A 23,148-nucleotide genomic window follows, 5' to 3' on the forward strand; every position below is an offset into this window, starting at 1 on the left:
CGGTGAGTTTTACTCTCCTACAGATAAATGGAAACAGTCCTCTTTCTAACAGGCCCTTACCAATCACCAAGAAACAGTCCTCTTTCTAATAGGCCCTTACCCTGCACCAAGAAACAGTCCTCTTTCTAATAGGCCCTTACCCAGCACCAAGAAACAGTCCTCTTTCTAACAGGCCCTTACCCAGCACCAAGAAACACTCCTCTTTCTAACAGGCCCTTACCCAGCACCAAGAAACCGTCCTCTTTCTAACAGGCCCTTACCCAGCACCAAGAAACCGTACTCTTTCTAACAGGCCCTTACCCAGCACCAAGAAACAGTCCTCTTTCTAACAGGCCCTTACCCAGCACCAAGAAAGAGTCCACTTTCTAACAGGCCCTTACCCTGCACCAAGAAACAGTCCTCTTTCTAACAGGCCCTTACCCAGCACCAAGAAACAGTCCTCTTACTAACAGGCCCTTACCCTGCACCAAGAAACAGTCCTCTTTCTAACAGGCCCTTACCCAGCACCAAGAAACAGTCCTCTTTCTAACAGGCCCTTACCCAGCACCAAGAAACCGTCCTCTTTCTAACAGGCCCTTACCCAGCACCAAGAAACCGTCCTCTTTCTAACAGGCCCTTACCCAGCACCAAGAAACACTCCTCTTTCTAACAGGCCCTTACCCAGCACCAAGAAACACTCCTCTTTCTAACAGGCCCTTACCCAGCACCAAGAAACACTCCTCTTTCTAACAGGCCCTTACCCAGCACCAAGAAAGAGTCCTCTTTCTAACAGGCCCTTACCCAGCACCAAGAAACAGTCCTCTTTCTAACAGGCCCTTACCCAGCACCAAGAAACCGTCCTCTTTCTAACAGGCCCTTACCCAGCACCAAGAAACCGTCCTCTTTCTAACAGGCCCTTACCCAGCACCAAGAAACCGTCCTCTTTCTAACAGGCCCTTACCTAGCACCAAGAATTTGCCCATAGGCGCTTCCTCCTGACAAAGGCACAAGGGTATGTTACAAACAGCCTGGATTTCAGAATATCCCTCTCTAAGCAGAAAAAAACAATGGTATTGAGCTGGTTGTTCGTTCCTGTGAGTGCATTTCTCTCTGTATGTATTTAGTCTCCCTATGGGAAAAAGGGGCAACCAGACGTGGACTCCTTGCTCAGTGTGCTTAGAGGAGTATGGCTACACCTCACTGATGAGGCCCAATGAAGGACGAAACGATTATCTGGGGTTGCTGTGTTCCTTGTTCAGAGAGGAATTGCCTGTTATTTCGGCGCTGGGCTGACCGTAATAGGCGGGATCAGACTGATATTCTACAGGAGAGTTCTTCTCTGTGAAAAGCATTACTGGGCTAAAAAGCTGCACCCAGGTGGTAAATCACCATAGAACAGGCTAACAATAGTATTGAGCTAGTTGTTCGTTCCTGTGAGTGCTCTTCTCTCTGTAAAGAAAAAAACAAGAACCAGTTTATCTCTTTGCTAAATCCTTATGTGATACAGCTATTTACATGAAGAGCCTCTTCATACCATTTGTGTATAAACTGTTGTGAGACTATATATTTCCTGTTTACTGGTGAGTCACAATCTCACGTCTCTGGGTATAATTATATGAGAGGTTCACACCACAGTGAGTAAAACCTACAACTACAGTGATGGGAACACATGCATAAGTTTAATGTTACTATGCATTCTCTTCCTGATAAGAATGTAAAGCGAATGATTATTTACCTGTTCATATCCATATTATTGCATAAGTTATTTAAAATGATCTACTGGCAATTTCTGACCTTCCACCCTCTTTATTCATCTTCCTGTAGTGTAGAGACGTATAGATTCATATCTCTACCATTCAATGCTTTCTACAATAGGCGTGATCCCCTCCTATGTCAGTTTGTCAGCGCTGTGCAAGCTGGCAAATATTAAATCAATGCTCTCCTTTGGAACTATTGCACTCATCATGACCAAGATGACTCATCAGGAGAGCCCCAGTATTAAAGGGACATGGAACCCACCTTTTTTCTTTAATGATTCAGATAGAGCATGCAATATGAAACATCTTTCCAATTAACTTCTATCTCATTCTCTTAATATCCTTTGTTGAAAAGCATATCTAAATAGGCTCAGTAGGTGCTGATTGGTGGCTGCACATAGATGTCTTGTGTGATTGGTTCAACCATGTCCATTGCTATTTTTTCAACAAAGGATATTTAAAGAATGAAGCAAATTAGATAATAGAAGTAATTTGGAAAGTTGTCTAAAATTGTATTCTCTATCTGAATCATGAAAGAAAATGTTGAGGTTTCATGTCCCTTTAATGCCAATGGACTGCACAGCTCATTTACACATTGAGGTGTCAGATTCAGAGTCAACATAAAAAAAATTAAACAGATTACAAGAGGGATTGGAACTTTGTCCAATCTATGTATGAAAATGAAATTAATTTAAATAACAAATTTTAATTAAATAAGCGTTTTAAAATTCATTTACACAATAAGGTGTAGGGGTGTTTTGCCAATCATGGCGTTAGTGCACAAGGGTATCTAGACTTTGACCATAGAGAAGCAGCAGTGTGTTCTGCAGAGGCATGAGATCCCTTCTGGCTTCAATTTGTGAGAGAGGATTCATTCAGGAGAAGGACAAACACACATATAGGCATATTGTATGTAAGTACACAGAAACGCAAGGAGAACTAATGTGCAGGGGCTTTCCCAACACTATCACTGGACCTCAACTCTACTGAACATCTTTGGGAACATCTCTAAGATGCGCTAACGGCTCGCTGGAATAATTATCAAATTCAGTACTAACGTGTAGACTCAGCACCAGACAGACATTAAAGCAAATGGCTATAAAATTTGCTTAATTCCCATGATATTCTTGTTAAAGAGGAAGCATCTGTAGCACTACATGACAGGTAATAGTGCTGTTATTTAGTGCTCTTGCTAATGTTTAATATTGTGTTATAGAGATACCTAGGTAGTATCTGTAGCACTACATGACAGGTAATAGTGCTGTTATCTAGTGCTCTTGCTAATATATAATATTATGTGTTATAGAGATACCTAGATAGTATCTGTAGCACTACATGACAGGTAATAGTGCTGTTATCTAGTGCTCTTTGTTATTGTATAATATTGTGTGTTATAGGGATACCTAGGTAGCATCTGTAGCACTACATGACAGGTAATAGTGCTGTTATCTAGTGCTCTTGCTAATGTATAATATTGTGTTATAGAGATACCTAGGTAGTATCTGTAGCACTACATGACAGGTAATAGTGCTGTTATCTAGTGCTCTTGCTAATGTATACTATTGTGTGTTATAGAGATACCTAGGTAGCATCTGTAGCACTACATGACAGGTAATAGTGCTGATATCTAGTGCTCTTGCTAATGTATAATATTGTGTGTTATAGAGATACCTAGGTAGTATCTTTAGCACTACATGACAGGTAATAGTGCTGTTATCTAGTGCTCTTGCTAATGTATAATATTGTGTGTTATAGAGATACCTAGGTAGTATCTGTAGCACTACATGACAGGTAATAGTGCTGTTATCTAGTGCTCTTGCTAATGTATAATATTGTGTGTTATAGAGATACCTAGGTAGTATCTGTAGCAGTACATGACAGGTAATAGTGCTGTTATCTAGTGCTCTTGCTAATGTATAATATTGTGTGTTATAGAGATACCTAGGTAGTATCTTTAGCACTACATGACAGGTAATAGTGCTGTTATCTAGTGCTCTTGCTAATGTATAATATTGTGTGTTATAGAGATACCTAGGTAGCATCTGTAGCACTACATGACAGGTAATAGTGCTGTTATTTAGTGCTCTTGCTAATGTATAATATTGTGTTATAGAGATACCTAGGTAGTATCTGTAGCACTACATGACAGGTAATAGTGCTGTTATCTAGTGCTCTTGCTAATGTATAATATTGTGTGTTATAGAGATACCTAGGTAGCATCTGTAGCACTACATGACAGGTAATAGTGCTGTTATCTAGTGCTCTTGCTAATATATAATATTATGTGTTATAGAGATACCTAGGTAGTATCTGTAGCACTACATGACAGGTAATAGTGCTGTTATCTAGTGCTCTTGCTAATGTATAATATTGTGTGTTATAGAGATACCTAGGTAGTATCTGTAGCACTACATGACAGGTAATAGTGCTGTTATTTAGTTCTCTTGCTAATGTATAATATTGTGTGTTATAGAGATACCTAGGTAGTATCTGTAGAACTACATGACAGGTAATAGTGCTGTTATCTAGTGCTCTTGCTAATGTATATTATTGTGTGTTATAGAGATACCTAGGTAGCATCTGTAGCACTACATAACAGGTAATAGTGCTGTTATCTAGTGCTCTTGCTAATGTATAATATTGTGTGTTATAGAGATACCTAGGTAGCATCTGTAGCACTACATAACAGGTAATAGTGCTGTTATCTAGTGCTCTTGCTAATGTATAATATTGTGTGTTATAGAAATACCTAGGTAGTATCTGTAGCACTACATGACAGGTAATAGTGCTGTTATCTAATGCTCTTGCTAATGTATAATATTGTGTGTTATAGAGAAACCTAGATAGTATCTGTAGCACTACATGACAGGTAATAGTGCTGTTATCTAGTGCTCTTGCTAATGTATAATATTGTGTGTTATAGAAATACCTAGGTAGTATCTGTAGCACTACATGACAGGTAATAGTGCTGTTATCTAGTGCTCTTTGTTATTGTATAATATTGTGTGTTATAGAGATACCTAGGTAGTATCTGTACCACTACATGACAGGTAATAGTGCTGTTATCTAGTGCTCTTTGTTATTGTATAATATTGTGTGTTATAGGGATACCTAGGTAGCATCTGTAGCACTACATGACAGGTAATAGTGCTGTTATCTAGTGCTCTTGCTAATGTATAATATTGTGTGTTATAGAGATACCTAGGTAGTATCTGTAGCACTACATGACAGGTAATAGTGCTGCTATCTAGTGATCTTGCTAATGTATAATATTGTGTGTTATAGAGATACCTAGGTAGTATCTGTAGCACTACATGACAGGTAATAGTGCTGTTATCTAGTGCTCTTGCTAATGTATAATATTGTGTGTTATAGAGATACCTAGGTAGTATCTGTAGCACTACATGACAGGTAATAGTGCTGTTATCTAGTGATCTTGCTAATGTATAATATTGTGTGTTATAGAGATACCTAGGTAGTATCTGTAGCACTACATGACAGGTAATAGTGCTGTTATCTAGTGCTCTTGCTAATGTATAATATTGTGTGTTATAGAGATACCTAGGTAGTATCTGTAGCACTACATGACAGGTAATAGTGCTGTTATCTAGTGCTCTTGCTAATGTATAATATTGTGTGTTATAGAGATACCTAGGTAGTATCTGTAGCACTACATGACAGGTAATAGTGCTGTTATCTAGTGCTCTTGCTAATGTATAATATTGTGTGTTATAGAGATACCTAGGTAGTATCTCTAGCACTACATGACAGGTAACAGTGCTGTTATCTAGTGCTCTTGCTAATGTATAATATTGTATGTTATAGAGATACCTAGGTAGTATCTGTAGCACTACATGACAGGTAATAGTGATGTTATCTAGTGTTCTTGCGAATGTATAATATTGTGTGTTATAGAGATACCTAGGTAGTATCTGTAGCACTACAAGAGAGGTAATAGTGCTGTTATCTAGTGCTCTTGCTAATGTATAATGTTGTGTGTTATAGAGATACCTAGGTAGTATCTGTAGCACTACAAGAGAGGTAATAGTGCTGTTATCTAGTGCTCTTGCTAATGTATAATATTGTGTTACAGAGATACCTAGGTAGTATCTGTAGCACTACATGACAGGTAATAGTGCTGTTATCTAGTGCTCTTGCTAATGTATAATATTATGTGTTATAGAGATACCTAGGTAGCATATGTAGCACTACATGACAGGTAACAGTGCTGTTATCTAGTGCTCTTGCTAATGTATAATATTGTGTTATAGAGATACCTAGGTAGTATCTGTAGCACTACATGACAGGTAATAGTGCTGTTATCTAGTGCTCTTGCTAATGTATAATATTATGTGTTATAGAGATACCTAGGTAGCATCTGTAGCACTACATGACAGGTAATAGTGCTGTTATCTAGTGCTCTTGCTAATGTATAATATTGTGTGTTATAGAGATACCTAGGTAGTATCTGTAGCACTACATGACAGGTAACAGTGCTGTTATCTAGTGCTCTTGCTAATGTATAATATTGTGTTATAGAGATACCTAGGTAGTATCTGTAGCACTACATGACAGGTAATAGTGCTGTTATCTAGTGCTCTTGCTAATGTATAATATTATGTGTTATAGAGATACCTAGGTAGTATCTGTAGCACTTCATGACAGGTAATAGTGCTGTTATCTAGTGCTCTTGCTAATGTATAATATTGTGTGTTATAGAGATACCTAGGTAGTATCTGTAGCACTACATGACAGGTAATAGTGCTGTTATCTAGTGCTCTTGCTAATGTATAATATTGTGTGTTATAGAGATACCTAGGTAGTATCTGTAGCACTACATGACAGGTAATAGTGCTGTTATCTAGTGCTCTTGCAAATGTATAATATTGTGTGTTATAGAGATACCTAGGTAGTATCTGTAGCACTACATGACAGGTAATAGTGCTGTTATCTAGTGCTCTTGCTAATGTATAATATTGTGTGTTATAGAGATACCTAGGTAGTATCTGTAGCACTACATGACAGGTAATAGTGCTGTTATCTAGTGCTCTTTGTTATTGTATAATATTGTGTGTTATAGAGATACCTAGGTAGTATCTGTACCACTACATGACAGGTAATAGTGCTGTTATCTAGTGCTCTTTGTTATTGTATAATATTGTGTGTTATAGGGATACCTAGGTAGCATCTGTAGCACTACATGACAGGTAATAGTGCTGTTATCTAGTGCTCTTGCTAATGTATAATATTGTGTGTTATAGAGATACCTAGGTAGTATCTGTAGCACTACATGACAGGTAATAGTGCTGCTATCTAGTGATCTTGCTAATGTATAATATTGTGTGTTATAGAGATACCTAGGTAGTATCTGTAGCACTACATGACAGGTAATAGTGCTGTTATCTAGTGCTCTTGCTAATGTATAATATTGTGTGTTATAGAGATACCTAGGTAGTATCTGTAGCACTACATGACAGGTAATAGTGCTGTTATCTAGTGATCTTGCTAATGTATAATATTGTGTGTTATAGAGATACCTAGGTAGTATCTGTAGCACTACATGACAGGTAATAGTGCTGTTATCTAGTGCTCTTGCTAATGTATAATATTGTGTGTTATAGAGATACCTAGGTAGTATCTGTAGCACTACATGACAGGTAATAGTGCTGTTATCTAGTGCTCTTGCTAATGTATAATATTGTGTGTTATAGAGATACCTAGGTAGTATCTGTAGCACTACATGACAGGTAATAGTGCTGTTATCTAGTGCTCTTGCTAATGTATAATATTGTGTGTTATAGAGATACCTAGGTAGTATCTCTAGCACTACATGACAGGTAACAGTGCTGTTATCTAGTGCTCTTGCTAATGTATAATATTGTATGTTATAGAGATACCTAGGTAGTATCTGTAGCACTACATGACAGGTAATAGTGATGTTATCTAGTGCTCTTGAGAATGTATAATATTGTGTGTTATAGAGATACCTAGGTAGTATCTGTAGCACTACATGACAGGTAACAGTGCTGTTATCTAGTGCTCTTGCTAATGTATAATATTGTGTTATAGAGATACCTAGGTAGTATCTGTAGCACTACATGACAGGTAATAGTGCTGTTATCTAGTGCTCTTGCTAATGTATAATGTTGTGTGTTATAGAGATACCTAGGTAGTATCTGTAGCACTACAAGAGAGGTAATAGTGCTGTTATCTAGTGCTCTTGCTAATGTATAATATTGTGTTACAGAGATACCTAGGTAGTATCTGTAGCACTACATGACAGGTAATAGTGCTGTTATCTAGTGCTCTTGCTAATGTATAATATTATGTGTTATAGAGATACCTAGGTAGCATATGTAGCACTACATGACAGGTAACAGTGCTGTTATCTAGTGCTCTTGCTAATGTATAATATTGTGTTATAGAGATACCTAGGTAGTATCTGTAGCACTACATGACAGGTAATAGTGCTGTTATCTAGTGCTCTTGCTAATGTATAATATTATGTGTTATAGAGATACCTAGGTAGCATCTGTAGCACTACATGACAGGTAATAGTGCTGTTATCTAGTGCTCTTGCTAATGTATAATATTGTGTGTTATAGAGATACCTAGGTAGTATCTGTAGCACTACATGACAGGTAACAGTGCTGTTATCTAGTGCTCTTGCTAATGTATAATATTGTGTTATAGAGATACCTAGGTAGTATCTGTAGCACTACATGACAGGTAATAGTGCTGTTATCTAGTGCTCTTGCTAATGTATAATATTATGTGTTATAGAGATACCTAGGTAGTATCTGTAGCACTACATGACAGGTAATAGTGCTGTTATCTAGTGCTCTTGCTAATGTATAATATTGTGTGTTATAGAGATACCTAGGTAGTATCTGTAGCACTACATGACAGGTAATAGTGCTGTTATCTAGTGCTCTTGCTAATGTATAATATTGTGTGTTATAGAGATACCTAGGTAGTATCTGTAGCACTACATGACAGGTAATAGTGCTGTTATCTAGTGCTCTTGCAAATGTATAATATTGTGTGTTATAGAGATACCTAGGTAGTATCTGTAGCACTACATGACAGGTAATAGTGCTGTTATCTAGTGCTCTTGCTAATGTATAATATTGTGTGTTATAGAGATACCTAGGTAGTATCTGTAGCACTACATGACAGGTAATAGTGCTTTTATCTAGTGCTCTTGCTAATGTATAATATTGTGTTATAGAGATACCTAGGAAATATCTGTAGCACTACATTACAGGTAATAGTGCTGTTATCTAGTGCTCTTGCTAATGTATAATATTGTGTGTTATAGATATACCTAGGTAGTATCTGTAGCACTACATGACAGATAAAAGTGCTGTTATCTAGTGCTCTTGCTAATGTATAATATTGTGTTATAGAGATACCTAGGAAGTATCTTTAGCACTACATTACAGTTAATAGTGCTGTTATCTAGTGCTCTTGCTAATGTATTATTTTGTGTGTTAGAGATACCTAGGTAGATTCTGTGGCACTACATGACAGGTAATAGTGCTCTTGCTAATGTATAATATTGTGTGTTATAAAGATACCTAGGTAGCATCTGTAGCACTACATAACAGGTAATAGTGCTGTTATCTAGTGCTCTTGCTAATGTATAATATTGTGTGTTATAGAGATACCTAGGTAGTATCTGTAGCACTACATGACAATTAATAATGCTGTTTTCTAGCGTTCTTGCTAATGTATATACTGCCCATTACATTGAGTGCAATCCACCAGGTACACCACAAAGGGGGTTCTACAGTTTGTACAACTTGCCAAATTGAAAATCCTATTTGTTGTAGCAGACTGAAAGGTGGATGTAACTCTACTGTATTGACAAGCTATGCATTTTGTGAAGTGGCATTTAAAATGCCCTTTCACACTAAGCCAACTACTGTTGGCCCTATCTTTCTCCCTTAGTACACTTGGTGCCACTAGGTTACCAATTGTGCATGCTCTTTTCGGTACAAAGTTACAACCCCTGGACACATACTCTTTTAAGCTGTCCTCTGCTGTTAAAATAGGTAGATGCTTACTAACTATGTTAGTAATCTCTTTAAACTGTGGGCTATATGTGGTGACCAGAGTCGGTCTACTCGAGTCATAACCCTTCGTCACTCTGGTATTACCCCTCAGTATCTCACTCCTGTCCATTCTAGTAACTTCCAAGTGGGCTCTGTTAATGGTCTTTTGTGAGTAGCCTCTCTCAAATAGGAGACTCTTAAGTTTTTCACTCTCTTTCACAAAGTCCTCTTTCAAGGAGCAGTTCCGCCTTATTCTCATGAACTGTCCCTTGGCCACCCCAAACCCCGTGTAACGGGGATGGTTGCTCCTAGCGTGGAGTAAGGAGTTAGATGTAATGGGTTTACGATAAAGCGAAGTAGAAACTTCACCACTTAAGGCATTTCCCCTAAGTTCTACATCCAGGTAAGGTATTGTGTTTATCCCTGTTTGTGCAGTAAATTCCAAACCCACTCCATTAGAATTGAGATAGGCAAGAAAGTCCTGCACCTCTGCAGTTTCACCCACCCAGATAAACAGGAGATCATCTATAAAACGTTTGTATGATCTTATCCTATTTCTAAATGGGTTCATATCTCCAAAGACGTGGGACAGCTCCCACCAACCCATAAAAAGGTTGGCGTACGATGGGGCAAACTTGGCCCCCATCGCTGTCCCATGCCTCTGGAGATAGAAGGTACGTTCAAACCTAAAGTAGTTGTGTGTCAAAAGGAACGTAAGGGCCTCAATCACAAATTCGATCAATTCCTCATGATAATTACTAAAATGTCGCAGCATGTATCCAACGGCTTCAATGCCATAACCATGAGGAATGGCCGAATAGAGGCCAACCACGTCCACCGTTAACCACATACAACTCTCATCCCATTTAACACTTCCCATCGCTTTGATGAGATGTGTAGTGTCTTTCAAATAAGACGGTAAAAGATGTACGATAGGCTGTAGAAGGGACTCAATCCAACCTGAGAGCTTCTCAAAGAGTGACCCTATACCTGAGACAATTGGTCTGCCCTTCACCCCAACCAAGGTCTTATGGACCTTGGGGAGGTGATGGAAAATAGGGATAACTGGTTTTTGTACCATTAAATATTCAAAAGTCTCCTGGTCAATGATACCCTTCATCAGCCCATCATCCAATAGATGTCTCAGCTCAATCCCAAATCGCTCAGTGGGATTAAAGCTGAGCTCCTGATAAACCTGGGTGTCCGTCAACTGCCTTAATGCTTCTTCAATATATTTCTCTCTCCCCATGACCACTATACAGCCCCCCTTATCTGCTTGCTTGATGACTATATCATCCTGCTTCTCCAGTTGTTCCAATGCCAACTTTTGGGTTAGATTTAGATTATATATAGCCCTTTTACTTTGTTCTGAGAGCTTAACTAAATCCTCCTCTACCCTGCGATGAAAGGCTTTGATAAAGGGTCCTCTGGTTCTAGTGGGATAAAAGATTGATTGGGGCCTAAAACCTGTATGGGTCTTCTTAACAGGTAAACCCAGCTGGGAGCTTAAAGTACCCAAATCATGTAGGTTCAAAAAATCAATACCTTCCCTGAAATCTATAATATCAGAGATGTTGGGAAGTGTCTCAACTGAATCCTGTATGCTAACATCAATTTCACCTTCCAGTTCTTCCTCCTGATTAGTGGACCCCCAGAAAAACTTTTTGAGGGTCAGATCCCTCACTAATCTGTTTATGTCAACAATGGTTTCAAATAAATCAAATTTATTGGTGGGAACAAACCCAAACCCAAGCTAAGCACTTCAATCTGTGGATCAGTAAGTACAACATCAGATAAATTAATGACAGTCATATTTTGTATTTGTTGCGTGCATTTCTTTTCGGTTGTGCCCTGGCTTTCCCTCTTTCTCCTTGGTCTATGTTTCCGCCTCCTTCTATTATTTTTGGGCTTACCCGAAAAACCTTCTCCTGATTTGTTTCTACTGCCTGGGGTACAAATGCTGATGGTCTAACATCACCCTCACTATCACTGAGGAACTCCTGCTGTCTAACATCTACCTTTTTCTGATTTTTCTTGGTGTGTGGGACCCTGTCTAAACCTTCTTTCATTCTCAGATTTGAACCATGTATTGTGTCTACCTTCTTTAGTACACCTTTCGGTACCACTATCTGTACTTCGTCACCTGAGTGTCCACTAGAGTCTCCTGTACCATAATCATCTGACCTACAATCATTATCCTCATCTGTGCTGTCTTTATCTGAAAAGGTCACTCTTTTACCTTCCCCTCCACTTTCTACCTTTGTAGTGTTCCTATTCTTTTTAGCTTTATGTCGATTAGCTCTAGATCCTGACCTGCTTTGCCAAGTATAAACCTTATTTCTGATGTAATCATTATTATCTCTTGCAAACTTCTTGAGCTTAAAGTTATCAATTTCACCTCTAAATTTGACAATTGTTTCACTTAATAACTTATCAAAATCTTTATATTTAGGGTGTTCCAGAAACTCATTCAGCTGTGCCTGTATATGATTCAGCTCTTCCCTGATCTTAATCAACTGGCATTGTTTAAATTTAATAATCAATTGCATAAGTCTTTTAGAGCATTCACTCAAAATGTCATTCCATTCTTGCATAAACTCAGGATCTTCCACCTGGAAGGTAGGAAATTTACGCATTCTTAACCCTCTAGGGATTAAGTCCAAAGTCAGATATTTCTCCAACGCTCTCTGGTCCCACCATATTCTGTACTCTTTAATTAGGGTGCGCTCCATAGCCAAAAACACATCACTAATGGAGAGCAACTCTGTCTGTTTAACAAATGTATCCTCCAAGGTTAATCTTTCTGAGTCCAAATCAGAGATAGATTTCAAAGAAAAAAGCCCTGTTGCCATCTTTGCGAACAACTTTTGGCCACTTGAAATTATGTGTGCCAAAGAATTGGATATATAGATGAGGTCAGTCTCAATCCGAGTCTAAGAGGGATATAATGCAAAACTCAATGCCACTCCTAACAGTTCGCCCTCTATACAGACTCACAGGATTGCGCTCCAAATGTAAAGAGAAAACATTTTGGTTTCCCTCCAGATACTGTCTTATAATAAATTGCCCCCAAATTGCAGGGATCCACTTGCAGCTCAGCAAATCAAAGAGACCCCACACAGCGATAAATTGACTCTCTTATTTTAAAGTTCTGGGCATTCTGGGAGACATTACATACGGATTATTGTGGATCGCTCACCTGAACTACGTGACTCTATTCATTCACTCCAGGCTTACCACTTCTTCCGTCTCCTAGCCCAGACCGTATCTACTCGCTAGTGGTTATCGGGTACAGGCCATTCAGCATTCTGCTCTCTGCAGGATCACGCTATTCGGCGTGTGACGTCAGACGTCAGCGTGTCACATCCGGGCATCCGTAGTTAGCAATCAGCCACTCCTGCTACACATCCAATATGCAGCTCCGGTTTCCAGTATCTCATCCGCCAGTGCTGTTATCTAGTGCTCTTGCTAATGTATAATATTGTGTTATAGAGATACCTAGGTAGTATCTGTAGCACTACATGACAGGTAATAGTCCTGTTATCTAATGCTCTTGCTAATGTATAATATTGTGTGTTATAGAGATACCTAGGTAGTATCTGTAGCACTACATGACAGGTAATAGTGCTGTTATCTAGTTCTCTTGCTAATGTATAATATTGTGTTATAGAGATACCTAGGTAATATCTGTAGCACTATATGACAGGTAATAGTGCTGTTATCTAGTGCTCTTGCTAATGTATAATATTGTGTGTTATAGAGATACCTAGGTAGTATCTGTAGCACTACATGACAGGTAATAGTGCTGTTATCTAGTGCTCTTGCTAATGTATAATATTGTGTGTTATAGAGATACCTAGGTAGTATCTGTAGCACTACATGACAGGTAATAGTGTTGTTATCTAGTGCTCTTGCTAATGTATAATATTGTGTGTTATAGACATACCTAGGTAGTATCTGTAGCACTACATGACAGGTAATAGTGCTGTTATCTAGTGCTCTTGCTAATGTATAATATTGTGTGTTATAGAGATACCTAGGTAGTATCTGTAGCACTACATGACAGGTAATAGTGCTGTTATCTAGTGCTCTTGCTAATGTACAATATTGTGTTATAGAGATACCTAGGTAGCATCTGTAGCACTACATGACAGGTAATAGTGCTCTTGCTAATGTATAATATTGTGTGTTATAGAGATACCTAGGTAGTATCTGTAACACTACATGACAGGTAATAGTGCTGTTATCTAATGCTCTTGCTAATGTATAATATTGTGTGTTATAGAGATACCTAGGTAGTATCTGTAGCACTACATGACAGGTAATAGTGCTGTTATCTAGTGCTCTTGCTAATCTATAATATTGTGTGTTATAGAGATACCTTGGTAGTATCTGTAGCACTACATGACAGGTAATAGTGCTGTTATCTAGTGCTCTTGCTAATGTATAATATTATGTGTTATAGAGATACCTAGGTAGTATCTGTAGCACTACATGACAGGTAATAGTGCTGTTATCTAGTGCTCTTGCTAATGTATAATATTGTGTTATAGAGTTACCTAGGTAGTATCTGTAGCACTACATGACAGGTAATAGTGCTGTTATCTAGTACTCTTGCTAATGTATAATAGTGTGTGTTATAGAGATACCTAGGTAGTATGTGTAGCACTACATGACAGGAAATAGTGCTGTTATCTAGTGCTCTTGCTAATGTATAATGTTGTGTGTTATAGAGATACCTAGGTAGTATCTGTAGCACTACATGACAGGTAATAGTGCTGTTATCTAGTTCTCTTGCTAATGTATAATATTGTGTTATAGAGATACCTAGGTAATATCTGTAGCACTATATGACAGGTAATAGTGCTGTTATCTAGTGCTCTTGCTAATGTATAATATTGTGTGTTATAGAGATACCTAGGTAGTATCTGTAGCACTACATGACAGGTAATAGTGCTGTTATCTAGTGCTCTTGCTAATGTATAATATTGTGTGTTATAGAGATACCTAGGTAGTATCTGTAGCACTACATGACAGGTAATAGTGTTGTTATCTAGTGCTCTTGCTAATGTATAATATTGTGTGTTATAGACATACCTAGGTAGTATCTGTAGCACTACATGACAGGTAATAGTGCTGTTATCTAGTGCTCTTGCTAATGTATAATATTGTGTGTTATAGAGATACCTAGGTAGTATCTGTAGCACTACATGACAGGTAATAGTGCTGTTATCTAGTGCTCTTGCTAATGTACAATATTGTGTTATAGAGATACCTAGGTAGCATCTGTAGCACTACATGACAGGTAATAGTGCTCTTGCTAATGTATAATATTGTGTGTTATAGAGATACCTAGGTAGTATCTGTAACACTACATGACAGGTAATAGTGCTGTTATCTAATGCTCTTGCTAATGTATAATATTGTGTGTTATAGAGATACCTAGGTAGTATCTGTAGCACTACATGACAGGTAATAGTGCTGTTATCTAGTGCTCTTGCTAATCTATAATATTGTGTGTTATAGAGATACCTTGGTAGTATCTGTAGCACTACATGACAGGTAATAGTGCTGTTATCTAGTGCTCTTGCTAATGTATAATATTATGTGTTATAGAGATACCTAGGTAGTATCTGTAGCACTACATGACAGGTAATAGTGCTGTTATCTAGTGCTCTTGCTAATGTATAATATTGTGTTATAGAGTTACCTAGGTAGTATCTGTAGCACTACATGACAGGTAATAGTGCTGTTATCTAGTACTCTTGCTAATGTATAATAGTGTGTGTTATAGAGATACCTAGGTAGTATGTGTAGCACTACATGACAGGAAATAGTGCTGTTATCTAGTGCTCTTGCTAATGTATAATGTTGTGTGTTATAGAGATACCTAGGTAGTATCTGTAGCACTACATGACAAGTAATAGTGCTGTTATCTAGTGCTCTTGCTAATGTATAATATTGTGTGTTATAGAGATACCTAGGTAGTATCTGTAGCACTACATGACAGGTAATAGTGCTGTTATCTAGTGCTCTTGCTAATGTATAATATTGTGTGTTATAGAGATACCTAGGTAGTATCTGTAGAACTACATGACAGGTAATAGTGATGTTATCTAGTGCTCCTGCTAATGTATAATATTGTGTGTTATAGAGATACCTAGGTAGTATCTGTAGCACTACATGACAGGTAATAGTGCTGTTATCTAGTACTCTTGCTAATGTATAATAGTGTGTGTTATAGAGATACCTAGGTAGTATCTGTAGCACTACATGACAGGTAATAATGCTGTTATCTACTGCTCTTGCTAATGTATAATATTGTGTGTTATAGAGATACCTAGGTAGTATCTGTAGCAATACATGACAGGTAATAGTGCTGTTATCTAGTGTTCTTGCTAATGTATAATATTGTGTTATAGAGATACCTAGGTAGTATCTGTAGCACTACATGACAGGTAATAGTGCTGTTATCTAGTGCTCTTGCTAATGTATAATATTGTGTGTTATAGAGATACCTAGGTAATATCTGTAGCACTACATGACAGGTAATAGTGCTGTTATCTAGTGCTCTTGCTAATGTATAATATTATGTGTTATAGAGATACCTAGGTAGCATCTGAAGCACTACATGACAGGTAACAGTGCTGTTATCTAGTGCTCTTGCTAATGTATAATATTGTGTGTTATAGATATACCTAGGTAGTATCTGTAGCACTACATGACAGGTAATACTGCTGTTATCTAGTGCTCTTGCTAATGTATAATATTGTGTGTTATAGAGATACCTAGGTAGCATCTGTAGCACTACATGACAGGTAATAGTGCTGTTATCTGCTGTTGCTAATGTATAATATTGTGTTATAGAGATACCTAGGTAGTATCTGTAGCACTACATGACAGGTAATAGTGCTGTTATCTAGTGCTCTTGCTAATGTACAATATTGTGTTATAGAGATACCTAGGTAGCATCTGTAGCACTACATGACAGGTAATAGTGCTCTTGCTAATGTATAATATTGTGTGTTATAGAGATACCTAGGTAGTATCTGTAACACTACATGACAGGTAATAGTGCTGTTATCTAATGCTCTTGCTAATGTATAATATTGTGTGTTATAGAGATACCTAGGTAGTATCTGTAGCACTACATGCAGGGCCGCCATCAGGGGGTGACAGGGGTGACTCCTGTCAGGGGCCCAGTGAGCCAGGGGGGCCCCATGAGGCTAGAACTAAAAAAAAAAAAAAAAAAAAAAAAAAATTTTTTTTTTTTAAATTTTGGCAGCCACCAGTGGGTACTACAGCAGAGTGCTAATTGAGCATGGGAAATGTTATTACAAGGAGTAAAGTATAAGCATTTGAGAGGATTTCTTAGTGTGCACTAAACCACTATGCTCAGTGTGAGACAGACTTGGCACTTTGTACAGTGTGTGCCTGAGTCAGACGGCAGATCACTTTCATTTGAAGAGGAGGTAGGACTTACTTAGTAAATGTTTTTTATTTCTTTGTGAAATTTTGGATTGGAACTTCAGTGTGGTAGTAGTTGTATGCTGGGGCTAGGGGTCCATAAAAACACATTTTTTTAGCAGCAGTGTATTTATGATTATTTGACAAAGCTGTAGAAATTCTATATTTAAAACCATGCAGAAATGTTTCCTCCTAAATACACAAATGGTAGATGCCCTTTTGGCAGATATGCATTTTATATATATATATATATATATATATATATATATATATATATATATATATATATATATATATATATATTACATTCCAGTTTACTGCCCCTTTATGCAAGGACTTTACATCTGCATAAAATTTTATACTCTCAGACTAAGATTGCTCAGTGTTTGAAATGAGACAGGTTATCTTAAAACTGTTCAGTTTACACTACAGCTGACTTAGTTTTGAAATACATACCAACAAGCCTAAATCCTGTATTTAACCAGATCTAATGGTATGAGTACCACAGCTTATGGTCCCACCAAGACCATATAGAGTACAGCATTTTCAAAATCCATAAGTACAGCTTACAGATGGGAAAATTTGTACACTATATTTGAAGTGGTGCTCTTGGTTGGGGAAAATGGGAAAAAAACAAAAAACAAACATATGTCAACCTTTTAAAGGTACTTTTCTTCATCTAGCCATCTACACAGCTCATTAATGTACAATTTTGAATTCACAGAATTATTTTTGTTTGCACATTTACAAATATGATTCTTTAAAAAGTGATCTCTTAATTTCTGCATTTTTTTTTATCATGCATGTCACACACTGTTGATTTAGGGGATGCAAGGTGCATACATGTTTCCTCCTGTGAGTGTTTCTGTGGGTGTATGTGTTTATGTCTTTGTGCTTTGGTTTGTGTCTCTATGTGTATGTATTTTTTATCTGTGGGTCTCTCTGTGAGGGTGGGTGTGTATGTCTTTGTGCATTTTCTGTGGATGTCTGTGAGGGTGTGTGCATATGTCTTTGAGCTTTTTCTATGGGTGTTTCTGTGAGGGTGTTTGTGTGTATGTATGTATGTATGTATGTCTGTGTTTTCTGTGGGTGTCTCTGTGAGTGTGTGTGTATGTCTTTGTGTGTTTTCTGTGGATGTCTCAGTGAGGGTGTGTGTATGTATGTCTTTCTGTGTTTTTGATGTGGCTGTCTCTCTGTGTGTGTGTATGTCTTTGTGTGTGTATGTGTGTATATGTCTTTGTGTGTTTTCTGAGGCTGTCTCTATCGGTGTTTCCTTGGGTGTATGTGCAAGTTTGAGTTTGTGTGTGTGTGTCCATTGTCTGTTCCTTTTTAGGACATTTTGACCTTACTACTAATTATTCACATCTTTCTACAGACTTTGAGACTAACAAGACCTTTCCGGAAGTAACCACTCCACCATTTAACCTTTAAATTATTGTTTAGGCAGTTCAGGGCCCTTCCTTTCAGGCACTGCATGCTGTTGTCATAATTTAGTTGTCATCTTCCTTTACAAAAAGATAATCAGAACTCCATATTTTGTTTTCTAAATCTCCTTTTTTTTAAAAAACTGTAGTTTACCTCATTACTTGTCAGGTCAATGTAAACAAGTGCTAAGTGTCTGTTTGGGTTTCTGTGTCTGAGTGTGTTTCTTTGCATGTCTGCTAGAGTGTCTATATGTGAATCCTTATGTGTGAGTGTGTTTGTGTGTTTCAGTGTATGAGTGTGTCTGAGTGTTTGTATGTTACTACCTTTACAACATTTCCAAGTTTAAATAGACAATTAAGAATAAAGTGCATATACGTTTAAGTCACTTGGTCAAAAATTGCACATGTCAAAGGAGGGGGGGGGGGGCCCTGATCAATGGTTGAGTCAGGGGCCCCAAAATTTCTAGTGGCGGCCCTGACTACATGACAGGTAATAGTGCTGTTATCTAGTGCTCTTGCTAATGTATAATATTATGTGTTATAGAGCTACCTAGGTAGTATCTGTAGCACTACATGACAGGTAATAGTGCTATTATCTAGTGCTCTTGCTAATGTATAATATTGTGTGTTATAGAGATACCTAGTTAGTATCTGTAGCACTACATGACAGGTAATAGTGCTGTTATCTAGTGCTCTTGCTAATGTATAATATTGTGTGTTATAGAGATACCTTGGTAGTATCTGTAGCACTACATGACAGGTAATAGTGCTGTTATCTAGTGCTCTTGCTAATGTATAATATTGTGTGTTATAGAGATACCTAGGTAGTATCTGTAGCACTACATGACAGGTAATAGTGCTGTTATCTAGTGCTCTTGCTAATGTATAATAGTGTGTGTTATAGAGATACCTAGGTAGTATGTGTAGCACTACATGACAGGAAATAGTGCTGCTATCTAGTGCTCTTGCTAATGTATAATGTTGTGTGTTATAGAGATACCTAGGTAGTATCTGTAGCACTACATGGCAAGTAATAGTGCTGTTATCTAGTGCTCTTGCTAATGTATAATATTGTGTGTTATAGAGATACCTAGGTAGTATCTGTAGCACTACATGACAGGTAATAGTGCTGTTATCTAGTGCTCTTGCTAATGTATAATATTGTGTGTTATAGAGATACCTAGGTAGTATCTGTAGCACTACATGACAGGTAATAGTGATGTTATCTAGTGCTCCTGCTAATGTATAATATTGTGTGTTATAGAGATACCTAGGTAGTATCTGTAGCACTACATGACAGGTAATAGTGCTGTTATCTAGTACTCTTGCTAATGTATAATAGTGTGTGTTATAGAGATACCTAGGTAGTATCTGTAGCACTACATGACAGGTAATAATGCTGTTATCTACTGCTCTTGCTAATGTATAATATTGTGTGTTATAGAGATACCTAGGTAGTATCTGTAGCAATACATGACAGGTAATAGTGCTGTTATCTAGTGCTCTTGCTAATGTATAATATTGTGTTATAGAGATACCTAGGTAGTATCTGTAGCACTACATGACAGGTAATAGTGCTGTTATCTAGTGCTCTTGCTAATGTATAATATTGTGTGTTATAGAGATAACTAGGTAATATCTGTAGCACTACATGACAGGTAATAGTGCTGTTATCTAGTGCTCTTGCTAATGTATAATATTATGTGTTATAGAGATACCTAGGTAGTATCTGTAGCACTACATGACAGGTAATAGTGCTGTTATCTAGTGCTCTTGCTAATGTATAATATTGTGTGTTATAGAGATACCTAGGTAGTATCTGTAGCACTACATGACAGGTAATAATGCTGTTATCTAGTGCTCTTGCTAATGTATAATATTATGTGTTATAGAGATACCTAGGTAGTATCTGTAGCACTACATGACAGGTAATAGTGCTGTTATCTAGTGCTCTTGCTAATGTATAATATTGTGTGTTATAGAGATACCTAGGTAGCATCTGAAGCACTACATGACAGGTAACAGTGCTGTTATCTAGTGCTCTTGCTAATGTATAATATTGTGTGTTATAGATATACCTAGGTAGTATCTGTAGCACTACATGACAGGTAATACTGCTGTTATCTAGTGCTCTTGCTAATGTATAATATTGTGTGTTATAGAGATACCTAGGTAGTATCTGTAGCACTACATGACAGGTAATAGTGCTGTTATCTAGTGCTCTTGCTAATGTATAATATTGTGTGTTATAGAGATACCTAGGTAATATATGTAGCACTACATGACAGGTAATAGTGCTGTTATCTAGTGCTCTTGCTAATGTATAATATTGTGTTATAGAGATACCTAGGTAGTATCTGTAGCAATACATGACAGGTAATAGTTCTGTTATCTAGTGCTCTTGCTAATGTATAATATTGTGTGTTATAGAGATACCTAGGTAGTATCTGTAGCACTACATGACAGGTAATAGTGCTGTTATCTAGTGCTCTTGCTAATGTATAATATTGTGTATTATAGAGATACCTAGGTAGTATCTGTAGCACTGCATGACAGGTAATAGTGCTGTTATCTAGTGCTCTTGCTAATGTATAATAATATTGTGTGTTATAGAGATACCTAGGTAGTATCTGTAGCACTACATGACAGGTAATAGTGCTGTTATCTAGTGCTCTTGCTAATGTATAATATTGTGTGTTATAGAGATACCTAGGTAGTATCTGTAGCACTACATGACAGGTAATAGTGCTGTTATCTAGTGCTCTTGCTAATGTATAATATTGTGTGTTATAGAGATACCTAGGTAGTATCTGTAGCACTACATGACAGGTAATAGTGCTGTTATTTAGTGCTCTTGCTAATGTATACTATTGTTGTATAGAGATACCTAGGTAGTATCTGTAGCAATACATGACAGGTAATAGTGCTGTTATCTAGTGCTCTTGCTAATGTATAATATTGTGTTATAGAGATACCTAGGTAGTATCTGTAACACTACATGACAGGTAATAGTGCTGTTATCTAGTGCTCTTGCTAATGTATAATATTGTGTGTTATAGAGATACCTAGGTAGTATCTGTAGCACTACATGACAGGTAATAGTGCTGTTATCTAGTGCTGTTGCTAATGTATAATATTGTGTTATAGAGATACCTAGGTAGCATCTGTAGCACTACATGACAGGTAATAGTGCTGTTATCTAGTGCTCTTGCTAATGTATAATATTGTGTTATAGAGATACCTAGGTAGTATCTGTACTACATGACAGGTAATAGTGCTATTATCTAGTGCTCTTGCTAATGTATAATATTGTGTGTTATAGAGACACCTAGGTAGTATCTGTACTACATGACAGGTAATAGTGCTGTTATCTAGTGTTCTTGCTAATGTATAATATTGTGTTATAGAGATACCTAGGTAGTATCTGTACTACATGACAGGTAATAGTGCTATTATCTAGTGCTCTTGCTAATGTATAATATTGTGTGTTATAGAGATACCTAGGTAGTATCTGTAGCACTACATGACAAGTAATAGTGCTGTTATCTAGTGCTCTTGCTAATGTATAATATTGTGTGTTATAGAGATACCTAGGTAGCATCTGTAGCACTACATGACAGGTAATAGTGCTGTTATCTAGTGCTCTTGCTAATGTATAATATTGTGTGTTATAGAGATAACTAGGTAGTATCTGTAGCACTACATGACAGGTAATAGTGCTGTTATCTAGTGCTCTTGCTAATGTATAATATTGTGTGTTATAGAGATACCTAGGTAGTATCTGTAGCACTACATGTCAGGTAATAGTGCTGTTATCTAGTGCTCTTGCTATTGTATAATATTATGTGTTATAGAGATACCTAGGTAGTATCTGTAGCACTACATGACAGGAAATAGTGCTGTTATCTAGTGCTCTTGCTAATGTATAATATTATGTGTTATAGAGATACCTAGGTAGTATCTGTAGCACTACATGACAGGTAATAGTGCTGTTATCTATTGCTCTTGCTAATGTATAATATTGTGTTATAGAGATACATAGGTAGTATCTGTAGCACTACATGACAGGTAATAGTGCTGTTATCTAGTACTCTTGCTAATGTATAATATTGTGTGTTATAGAGACACCTAGGTAGTATCTGTAGCACTACATGACAGGTAATAGTGCTGTTATCTAGTGCTCTTGCTAATGTATAATATTGTGTTATAGAGATACATAGGTAGTATCTGTAGCACTACATGACAGGTAATAGTGCTGTTATCTAGTGCTCTTGCTAATGTATAATATTGTGTGTTATAGAGATACCTAGGTAGTATATGTAGCACTACTTGACAGGTAATAGTGCTTTTATCTAGTACTCTTGCTAATGTATAATATTGTGTGTTATAGAGATACCTAGGTATTTTCTGTAGCACTACATGACAGGTAATAGTGCTGTTATCTAGTGCTATTGCTAATGTATA

This window comes from Bombina bombina, chromosome 7 (genome assembly GCF_027579735.1).
Source record: "Bombina bombina isolate aBomBom1 chromosome 7, aBomBom1.pri, whole genome shotgun sequence".
NCBI lineage: Eukaryota > Metazoa > Chordata > Amphibia > Anura > Bombinatoridae > Bombina > Bombina bombina.